The 11,300-nt window shown below is 43.3% G+C and overlaps 1 non-coding gene across 1 annotated transcript; it reads left to right on the forward strand.

Annotated features, from left to right (window-relative positions):
* Positions 1–317: 317 nt before the first annotated feature.
* On the forward strand, positions 318–385 carry MIR148A (microRNA mir-148a). Its single transcript, NR_107946.1, has one exon. It is a non-coding gene; the product is annotated as a microRNA mir-148a (primary transcript).
* Positions 386–11,300: the final 10,915 nt, after the last annotated feature.

The following is an 11,300-nucleotide window of genomic DNA, read 5'->3' on the forward strand; positions in this document are numbered from 1 at the left end:
GAAGGTGGGGTTCGCCCGGGAGTAGGTTCTAATCTGAGATGGGTTGGAAGGCGGGGGAGGGTGTGTGATTGCAGCAGCCCGCTTGCTGTGACATTGCGACCAGAATTTGTCGAACCGGGCTGTTGAAACACCATTTTTGTTGGGCATTTGCTCCTGCTGACTGCGGCAGTAACTTTCCATAATTAATGACCCGTTCCATTATCGGTCGCATCCTGAGCTAAATTGCTTTTAACGAGTTGTTCTTTGTTTTAGCTGGGGGTTGGTGGGGGAGCACACCTGCAGAAAGAAACTTCTGGAGGAGGACAGTTTGGTCTTTTGAGGCAAAGTTCTGAGACACTCCGACTCTGAATATGATAGAAGTCAGTGCACTACAGAACTTTGTCTCTAGGGACTCTGGTCGTCGTCGCCTCCGCCACCACCGTCACCACCCGCTGCGAGGGCGTCGGCGGACTCAGGACCGGGTAGTCCCGGTGGCCACGTCGCAGCGCCTTTCCCTTGGGGGGAGGGGCGAGGCCAGAAGGGGTCCAAGCACTGTTTGGGGAAAGTGGTCAACATCCTTGAGGCCGGTGGCTTAAACCGAAATCCCAATCTCCCTTCCTTCATTTTGCCCTGGTGGACTCCTGACTGCAGAGATTTTGGTTTAAAAAAAGAAAGAAAGGGGAAAGAGAAAAAAAAAAGGTTTGGGCTTTTCAAGGTTATTTAAAAGGTACTCAAAAGACCGACTTCACTTATTGAGCTAGGAGAGGAGAGCCACAGGTTTATTAATGGGTGTGTGGGTGTGCAGTGCCTTACAGGAATTTAAACTTTACCCTTGAAGAAGAAAATGTATTTGTACAAAAGCCATGGATAATGGTCCTTTTACTCAAGTGACCTGCTAGATAAATGAGATCCTGCAAGGACTGAGTTTGGCGATCCAGTCTCAATTCTGTTTCTGATTTAGGTCCAATTCACTTTTATATTAAAAAAAAAAGGTTTTATTAATGGAAAGGAAGCACTTTTTTCAATAAAATTTTGAAAGGCAGCTGGGTGGGAGGCAGATGGGGGTAATATTTACTGTTTGGGGCTGTAGAGATACTTTTCTCTGGAGACACTGCTCCTCATTGCTGGAATGTGGGTTTTGGTTGGGGAGTTCCTATCAATAGCCTGCTCTGTGCAGTGGGCCAGTGACTGGCACCCGTTTATAGTCCTGTTCCATTGACACTGCCCTATTTTGATTTTATGAGCTTTTGGCTGGAGAGCTGATTGATCCAAAGAATTACAAAAACTTTGTGTTAACAAAGGCATTTATCCAACAAATATGCTTGAAGTGTTTGCTGGGTGCCAGGCTCAGGGCACAGGGTGGTGAGTAAAAAGGAAACAGTTCATGTGCCATGTTGCTGACAGTCAAGTGAAGGAATGACTCAATTTTGATGTAATTTTTAGGATTTTTCAGAAGCCTTGGCGGTGGGGGTGGGGGTGGGGGTTGGTTACTTGTTTGTGTCTGTGAGAGGTCCTTGATTTTGTAAAAGCCACCGTTTCCATCCAGAGAGGGTGATAATGGAGGGAGGATCAATGGAGGGCAGGGAGGGGAGAAGTATTCAGTTGCTTGATAGCAGAGCTTAATGGTAAGACTTAGTTGCTTTTCACAGGAATGATGTGTCCTCATCCTAAGACATCCTGGATTCTCTTTTATGTGGCTATTATCCATTTGCCTGCCTTTCCATCATCAGTGACTGTTTTGCTTCAGTTCTTCAATCCTTTACCCCAAAGATGGCTGGATTATATCTGTGCAGTAAAATGAAGTATTTCAAACTCATGTACTTGTATTCATTTGAGATATAAGATGTGCTTACTTGTAAAAAGGATTCTTCCCCCTGACATTTGTATCCGAATATGTCCATGAGATATTCTAAAAGAACTAGAACAACAACAACACTTAAACCAGCCTTGCAAGAGAATGAAGGTGACTCTTTGAGGGTGGGGCAGTGGAGTGGTTGACTGGGAGAGCAGTCATCCAGGCAAAGAGATGAGATCGGGGTCTCATCTCCAAAGAAGATTAGGGTTCGGGGTCCTCTGATGGGATCATGTCTGCTTTCACTGTATGCTTTAATGATTTGCTTAGAAATCTTTCGCTTTGTCTCCTACCTGTGACTGCTGGTGAGTTAAAGGACTAAGTAGAGGGAGCTGTGGTGTACTCTGGTGCTGAGGATGATGGGGGTGGAGCCAGGAAAATTGGCAAGCTGAGGGTGCTTATGGTAAACTTAGTATTTTCTCATTGACTTTGGGCATTCAGCAGCCTGTGTCTTGTCATCTCCTGAGTATCAGGTGTTACTCTAGAGGCTAAGGATTGGGGAGTGAACAAATAAGCCAGAATCCCAGGTTGGAGGTTATTTTTGTGCCAGAAGTGGACAATAAAAATATCAAAGAAGAAGGGAAATCATGCCAGGAAGGGGAGAACGGGAAGTGCTGGGGAGGCAGAATGCTATTGGAAGTGGAATCGTCAGGCTGAAGGGCACCATCACCAGCAGCTTACATGGACCAGCCCTCTCATCTTTCTTTTCAACATTTCAAGTGAATACGGTGCAATGGAAACTATATATTATTAAACATGGGTAGCCTTTCACTTTTTAAAAAGAACCTTTTAATTTTCAAGTACAAAAGTTGGAAATAGGAGGGTGCTAGAAAATTCTTCCCATGAGAAACTGAGGAAACATGTCACTGATTCCTCACCTGAATTTAATACCCAACCCCACCTTCTAGGAGCAGAATGCTAGGTAACCTAGCATTTCTAAGAAAGCTGATTCCAAAGAACTCCCAAGTGCCCCCCCAACATTCTTCAGATAGTGGAGGGGAGGATTGGGGGGTGGACACGTTTTTGGGGATTCCCAAGAGCCAGAGGAGTCCACCATCTAGGCCCCATGTGATTTCAGGAATGACTTCCGCTAAACTTCTCTTGTTACTTAAATTTTTCTTATTCATTCAGGGAGTACATACAGGTCGCTCTGATGACATAATTGCTACAGATAGAGGAAACTTCGAAAAACTAAAGCTGTGGGCAGGAAAAGAAAAAGAACTCATTGTGCACCCTGCTGCACGTGACCTGTCAGGAATAAAAACCTGTGTTGCTTTGGTCACCTTGGCGGAACCAGATGGAAGGAGGACGGTGTGTCTTCAGCAGACCCCTGGCGACATTAGACACAAGGTCTTGTGATTCTGACCTGTGACTTTATTAACTGGTGCTAGGAGAGCTAGCAGTGACTTCACCACAGCAAAAAGCTACTCTTGACTTGTCTGCTTTGCTCCTCAGACATGCCTCTTTACCGTTTAATAGGGAAAAACCAAACAAACAAAAAAAACTAGTAGTTAAGTAGTACTTTATTTATGCTAAGTGCTATGAGAAACATTCTCACTTGTTAAGTCATTTACTGTAAGGTCAGTTCTGTTAATGCCAGTTCCATCTTACGGAAACTGAGCCTTTAAAGAGGTTAAATAACATGTCCACAGCACAAAGCTGGTCAGTGGCTAAAGCAAGGCACGGGCCCAGGCAGTCTAGCTCAGAGTCTATAATCTTAACAGCTGTGGTGTACTGGGTATCATTCAGTTGTCTAGTTGGTTACAGCAAAGGATAAAGCCTGAGAGGTTCAAAGTTAAAAGCATTGAATACAATCAGGGTTTATACCTCAATGCAAATCTTCGTCTGTCTTTAGCATGTGAGGTTGGTTCCCAGGGCCCTGTGGTAGCACTACTTTAAGCATTATTTTACTATTTTGAATCCACTGGTCACTTTTGCCACTGGGCAGAATTGAATCTTGAAAAGAGAGAACAGAAGTTTAGTCAAAGTGTCCTGGTTGATAGAGTACAAAGAAAGCAATAGAAATAAAAAATAACTCTATTAATGTACTTACTGAATAACTTTGCATTCCTACCATGAGTCAGCCCCTGGATATGAGCAGTTACAGTGTAGTGTGAGATGATCAGAGTGCTGGGAACTACTGATCACTCAACGTGGAATGTCCAGGAAAGCCTCCAGAACAAGTGATAACTGAGCTGAGTGCTGTATAGGATAAGTAGGAGGTAGCTGAATGGAGGGAAGGGCGTTCTAGTTCCAGGGAACAGCAAGTACAGATTTGTGAAAATGTGTAGCAGTATGATGTGTTTAGGACTCTGCAAGCCTTTATGTGTGGCAGGCTAAGTCATGTGCAAGTGAGTGACAGGAAATGAGGCTAAGGAGATGGGCGGGCGGGGTTGGGGGGGTTGGGTGGGAGAGACCATGATAGGCCTTGTGTGGTATATTTAAATTTTTGAACTTGATCCTGAAATGGAGTAACTAAAGGATCTTAAACCTGATGAGCTCTGCTTTTTTAGATGTATTCTGGCAGCAAAGCAAAGTGTGAGTTGTTTAGAGGTGGATGAGCCAGTTTCTAAGCTATTAGAGTAAAGCAGGGAACAGAACAAGAGCCAGTGGGATGCACAGGAGGGGTGTGGACAGACTGAGCAGGAAGGCCAGCTGACCAAGGGCAACCTTCCAAGGCAGCCTGCTCCTAGGCCCTTACATACATTTTGTTGGTCATACTCACCCAGGGAATGAAATTGGCACTAAACTGCACTGTGTATGATATTTCGAAATATTAAACTTGCTTGGCTATCATCTCAAGTAAATTCTGAAAGTGTAATATTAGAAACATCTCCTTAACCCTTTATGGTATATTGGAAATTTTACCCTAGTTCATCAAATCTGAGAAGTCAACAATTTCAAGATGTACCTTCATTTATGTGTCACTAAGAAAAAGTGCTTCCAATTAAACTATGACACAGTGCTTAGGTGTCACTTAGATTTTCAAGGAAATTTTAAAGATCTCTTTTAGTTAAGATATAGATTAAAAAAAAAAAACCCAGAACCCCAGCCAGAAACAAAAATCACCCTCAAAAGCCCAGCCAGAAACAAAGAGCACCCTCAAAAGTTGGGGGACTGTTGAGAGTTTGATGAAAAGAATACTAAACAAAGGGTGTAGGCAGGGCTGGGGGAAACCAGTAGGAAAGAGTTAGATGCCCTGGGGTTGGTTGGCATGGAAAGCAGGGACCACTTCCAGGCCGCAAAGGGTGAAGGACAGATCCCGGAGAGAGCCAAGCTTGTAGAACAGCGGTCCCCAATCTTTTGGGTACCAGGAGCCAGTTTCATGGAAGATAATTTTTTCCATGAACCTGAATGGTGATGGTGGGGGGAGGATGGTTTTGGGATGATTCAAGCACATTAATTTATTGTGCATTTTGTTTCTGTTATTTCATCAGCTCCACCTCAGATCATCAGGCATTAGATCCCAGAAGCTGGGGACCCTTGCTGCAGAAATCAGCTGTCCCATAGCATAGGATCTGGGGCCTTTAGTGGAGGAATGCAATTATGACCAACCCACAGCCCAGTAAAGAGGGAGCCAGGGGGGCAGATGCGTGTGTGCCTGCTAAGTTGCTTCAGTCATGTCCGACTCTTTTGCAACCCTATGGACTGTAGCCTGCCAGGCTTCTCTCTCCATGGCATTCTCCAGGCAGCAATACTGGAGTGGGTTGCCATTTCCTCCTCCAGGGGAATCTTCCCTACCCAGGGATTGAACCCACATCTTTTACGTCTCCTGCGTTGGCAGTCAGGTTCTTTACCACTAGAGTCATCTGGGAAGCCCAAGGGAGTAGAAACTTGGAACCAAGCGTCCATAGAGTTCAGCCTTCCACCAGTAGGAAGGGGTGGAGGGTGCATCTGCAGGCTCAAATAGAGAACTGCCAAAACGAAGTGTCGTCTCCTGTCCTGTGCAGACATAACAAGGAAAACTATCAGAGAAATTGCTTAAAGTCTTCCTAGAGCCTCATATTCAGCATCCTCAATGGCTAATCTTTTCAAAAGTCTCATCCTCTGTGCCAATAAGAGCACAGGTCAAGATGCAGTGTTTCTTAGAAGGGTACCCCACTGTTGTCTCTGCATCCAAGCCAGTGATACCTTTTGTGTAAGGTTGATGCTGGGCCTTTAACTTTTTTTTTATTTAAATAACATTTAATTTACCATTTCAACCATTTGTAAGCATACACTTCAGTGGTGTTAAATACATTCACACTGTTGTGCCCCTATCAGCATCATCCATCTCTAGAACTTTTTGTCACCCCAGACTGAAACTCTCTACCCATCAAACAATAACTACCCGTGATGCTGGGCTTTTCCTGGCCTTACCAGAAGGGACCTACAGAAGATTTTCAGATTGAATTTGTGCAAAGGTAGAAAATGTCAATGAGAGGATACCTGCTGCCTGGCTGGCAGTACTTACGAGGTGTTATCCGTTGTAAGATGCATCTTAATTTCAGAGATAAAAATGTGAAAAAATACATTGCTTAGAGTCAATGAGATACGATCAATCTCTCAAGAGTATCACTCACAGTTCGTGTTCCATGAATGGGTTTCAAGTGGGCCAAATATTGTTCTCTGCCCTCAGGGAGGCCAGGCAGCTGGAGCCCTTAGACTGAAAACTGTTGGCTTTGAACAGTTTTATCCATTTACTCCAGTGTGCCCTAAAATATTATCATTTACGTAGTGTGATATGAGAAAGTCTAGGAAGCACAGTTCTGGAAGTTTCCCATCTTTAGTCTGGCCAGATTTCTGATTTTATATTTATTACAAAGGTGGTGCTAGTGGTGAAGAATCCACCCGCTGATGCAGGAGACATAAGAGACCCAGCCAGGTTCCGTCCCTGGGTTGGGAAGATCCCCTGGAAGAGGGGATGGCAACCCATTCCAGCATCCTCGCTTGGAGAACCCCACGGACAGAGGAGCCTAGTGGGCTACTGTCACGGGGTCACAAAGAGGCACAACTGAAGTGACCGAGCACACACACAGTATCATCTGTGTGCATCAGAAGGTGGGGGACACTGAGGGATGCACTGCTTAAATACACTTGGACCAATGCAGCAATAAAGCTCCCGTTCTAGAGAATGGAAAGAAAAGAAAGTGAAGTCACTCAGTTGTGTCTGACTCTTTGTGACCCCATGGACTGTAGCCCACCAGGCTCCTCCGTCCATGGGATTCTTCAGGCAAGAATACTGGAGTGGGTTGCCATTTCCTTCTCCAGGAGATCTTCCTAACCCAGGGATTGAACCCAGGTGTCCCGCATTGCAGGCAGACGCTTTGCAATCTGAGCTGACAGGGAAGCTCCTAGAGAATGGAAGATGTATCCAAACCACTAAGGTCCTTTTCATGTTTATGCTATGAAAAGGTTAAACAGAGATTAGAGTATTTATCAGAATAAAACCCCTTTCATACCCTTTCAACCAGCAATCCCATTTGCATTGGTTAAAATAGTTTGGATTCTAAGTATCACAAACCCAAACTCAACTGACTGAAATACTTAGCTCACTTGACAAGAAGCCCAGAAGGAGGGGGACTTCAGGGGTGGTTAATTCAGCAGCTCAACAGCGCATTAAGGATTTGGGTTTTTCCATCTTTTCCCTCTGCCATTCCAGTTCCTTTGCCTCATTCTCAGACTAGGTCCTCTCATGGCTGTGTGAAGGCTGCATCAACTCTGGGTGTGACAGGACAAGGTCCCAGAGCCCCTTGTTTTCTCAAAGGCCCAGACACTTCACACTGTTTCCCACTGGACCCAATCGAGTTGGATGCTCAGCCATTAACCAATGACTGCCAATGGAAGTAGAACCATATGGCTGGCCTAGACCAAACAGGACTTCATTCTGACTCATGAGGAGTTAAGGTGGACCCTGATCTGAGTCTATTCAGTTAGTAAAGAAAAGATGGAGGAGGGTGTGTCTTTGGGGTAGGCAAACAGAAAAGTCTCTTGAACCATTTTTAAGGAGCAGTCTAACAAAGCAGCAACTCCATGCTGAGTGAACACTTGTTGCAATATTATTTTTAAAGGCAAAAATTTAGAATTAAAATGTCCATCAGTGGAGAACTGATAAATTGCCATACAGTGAAATAGCTACTAGGAGAGGGTAAGGTATGGTATTAGGTTGGCAAAGATGTTCATACAGATTTTCTATAATATTTTATGGGAAAACCCAAATGAAATTTTTGGCCAGCCCAATAGCTATGCATGCAATCAACATGGATGAATGAATGAGATTTAGGTTTCAGCAAAGAAAACACTATAGAATAATAGAGGAGGTTGATGATCCTATTTTGATCCTTCTAGGTACACTTATGTATTATATATATATACTCAGAATAGACATAAATTTGTATGTTCTGCTCTAAAGGGGATTAAGATGGGGAAGGCAGTGGTGGTGGAAAGAGGAAATTTCACTTAATAGATTATACACTTTTGTTTTTTTAACTTTTTTAACTATAATACTTCTGTGATAAAAACTTTAATTTGCCACATGGAAAGAAGGCAAATAGAATATGACTGTGACAATAGTATACTGCTAGTAATGAGATAATGCTCTCCCACATTATAGTCACATGTATAAATCAATTAATCCCTACTTAGTAACTCTTTTTTGAAGTCTCATGCCCACACTGGATGGGCCTAATCTTCGGTAGTTAATAGTGTAGCCTTTTGAGCTGGCCTGTCCAACACAGTAGCAACGAATCGCACCACGTGGCTGTTTAAATTTAGATGAATTAAAGTGAAAGAAAATAAATTCAATTCCTTAGTCATACCAGCCACATTCCAAGTGCTCAGTCATCTCATTTGGCTGGTGGCTGCCATGTTGAACAACTTAGATTATAGACCATTTCAATCATGGCACGAAGGTCTATCAGACTGCGCTGCTTAAGTGAAGGCTTAGCCTCTTAGTAGCTTTGTGGCTCTGGGAAAGTGTTTTTAACATCCTTGTTCCTTAGCTTTCTAGTCATTAAAACAGGGACTTACCTTATAGGACTGATGAACAGATTAAAATTCTTAGTGCTTGCTACGTGGTAAATCATCAATGTTTATTCATTCTTATGAGAATTGTTATTAGAAACATTTCTACCCACAGTGATTGAACACTTACTGAGTGTTGGGTACTGTCCTTACACCGTCATTTTATGGATAAAACTGTGGTTTGACAAATGAAGTAAAGCAAGCCTGTCTACCCCAAAGAGGCAGAGCAGAGTCCGAGCCAGGTCATGGACCAAGACTTGTGCTCCTTGGTGTATAATCTGTAAGTGACTTTTTTTTAAGGGGATGGGAGAACTGAGTAGTCACTGTCCCCCCCATCCCCCCGCTGCTTTTGCCCTCCTTCTCCCTTTCTGAACAAGAGCTAACTGATTCAAAAGGACTACAGATTTTAGATTTCTGGTTAGCTTTTCTTCTTTTTTGACGGCAGAAGGATTGGAGGTAAGAGGACAATGAAATTTATTAGCAGCTCCGTGCCCATATTCTGTGGCATGTGATTACTGTTTCTTCTTGTGGGTTTTCCAAAATTCGAATGGTCCTTTTAAAAAGAAACCGCTTTGTGACCAAATTAGAGAAGGGGCGATCTCACTTGAGGATGAAACAGGAAGAGACAATTATCTTCAAGAGCTCCTAATCAAAGTTTAAAATCATCATCATATGTCGCTGCTTAAAAGTTTAGTTTCACATCCCTTGCTTGGGGGTAGGAAATCTATAGGAAAGGACAGGGATTATGCAGACATTTACTATGGGCCTCCATAGGCTCACAAGAAGAGGCTGCTGCTGCTGCTAAGTCACTTCAGTCATGTCCAACTCTGTGCAACCCCATAGATGGCAGCCCACTAGGCTCTGCCATCCCTGGGATTCTCCAGGCAAGAACACTGGAGTGGGTTGCCATTTCCTTCCGAAATGCATGAAAGTGAAAAGTGAAAGTGAAGTCTCTCAGTCGTGTCTGACCCTCAGCGACCCCATGGACTGCAGCCTACCAGGCTCCTCTGTCCATGGGATTTTCCAGGCAAGAGTACTGGAGTGGGGGTGCCATTGCCTTCTCTGACAAGAAGAGGTTAGAGGTATCATTTTTTTCAATGATTTGGGAGGGGACTTGTGTCCGTCACTTCTTGGGCTAGACCTGGGTTCACCTTCACTGAAAATGGCACCCTTAATTAGAGGATCTTTAGAACTGTTTTCCTAATTATGCAGCATGCTGTCAGAAAATGTGTTCCATCTCAGTGGTGAAGATAAACCCCTGTTGCTGCTGCTGCTGCTAAGTTGCTTCAGTCATGTCCGACTCTGTAAACCCCTGTAGCAGCACAGAAAAATAACTAGTATTTGCAGATAAGGTCTTGCTTTTAATTTCATTTCTTAAGTTACAATTCCAGTTGGCTGCTGTTTCCCTGTGAGTCAACATTTATCTTGAAGTTATTACCATGAGCTGAAGTGCTATGGAAAATACGCCTTCAGTTTTTTTCAGTCTTCATAAGCTGTGTGTGTGTGTCTCTGTGTGTGTGTGTATGTTAGGGGAGAGGAAAGACAACTAATGCAGTTTTGAAAAGCCATTGAGAACTGGTTTTGTAAGCGTGTCACAGTGTTGTCTGGGGATGAGAAAAAAGGAAGAGGATGGTCAAGCAAGCCTAGCTGGGGCTGTTAAACCATCTGATGTTAACAGTTGATCAGGATTTATCTGTGCCTTGTGAAAACTGAAAATTGAATTCAGATCATCTTTCTGGCTTCCAAATAGTGATTTCAAATTGAAATCACTCTTTGGCATGTCACTGTACAATAAACTGTGAATAATTTACCTTGAAAAACTAAATTTGAGTAGAAAAACACAAAATAGTAGAAAACTTTTACTCCCTTATATCATTCCTTCCTGCACAATGCAACACAAGAGATTTCATCTTGTTTCTGAAATATGATTTACTGAAAATAAATTTTAGCACAATTCCTAGAACATGGGCCACACTGGTTTTGACTCTAAGCTCCATGAGGGCGAGATCATTTGTACTTGACTTGTTGCTACATCCCAACATTTGTCAGATGGTTGGATGGCATCACTGACTCAATGGACATGAGCTTGAACAAGCTCTGGGAGTTGGTGATGGACAGGGAAGCCTGACGTGCTGCTGTCCATGGGGTCGCAGAGTTGGACATGACTGAGCGACTAAACTGACTGACTGACACACAGTGCCCATTCCATAAAGACCTGAATGTGTAAGTGAGTTTGGGGGTCTTAACCTTATGTGTGTTTTAGTATCTTTGAAAGTTAATGTAATTTCAATCTATCTTCACTGATGTGGGTTCTTTAGATGTTTAATATGATGATAAGTGAGATTACCACATTCTTCCATATATTTGCTTTCCAGGGTTTTCTTTTTTGGGCTTAGTTAAAGCATACATTTCTCTTCCAACATTTCTTTTTAGGTTGATCCTGGATTGGAAAGTTTCCAGCCTGGAA

Source organism: Ovis aries, chromosome 4 (genome assembly GCF_016772045.2).
Source record: "Ovis aries strain OAR_USU_Benz2616 breed Rambouillet chromosome 4, ARS-UI_Ramb_v3.0, whole genome shotgun sequence".
Classification (NCBI taxonomy): domain Eukaryota; kingdom Metazoa; phylum Chordata; class Mammalia; order Artiodactyla; family Bovidae; genus Ovis; species Ovis aries.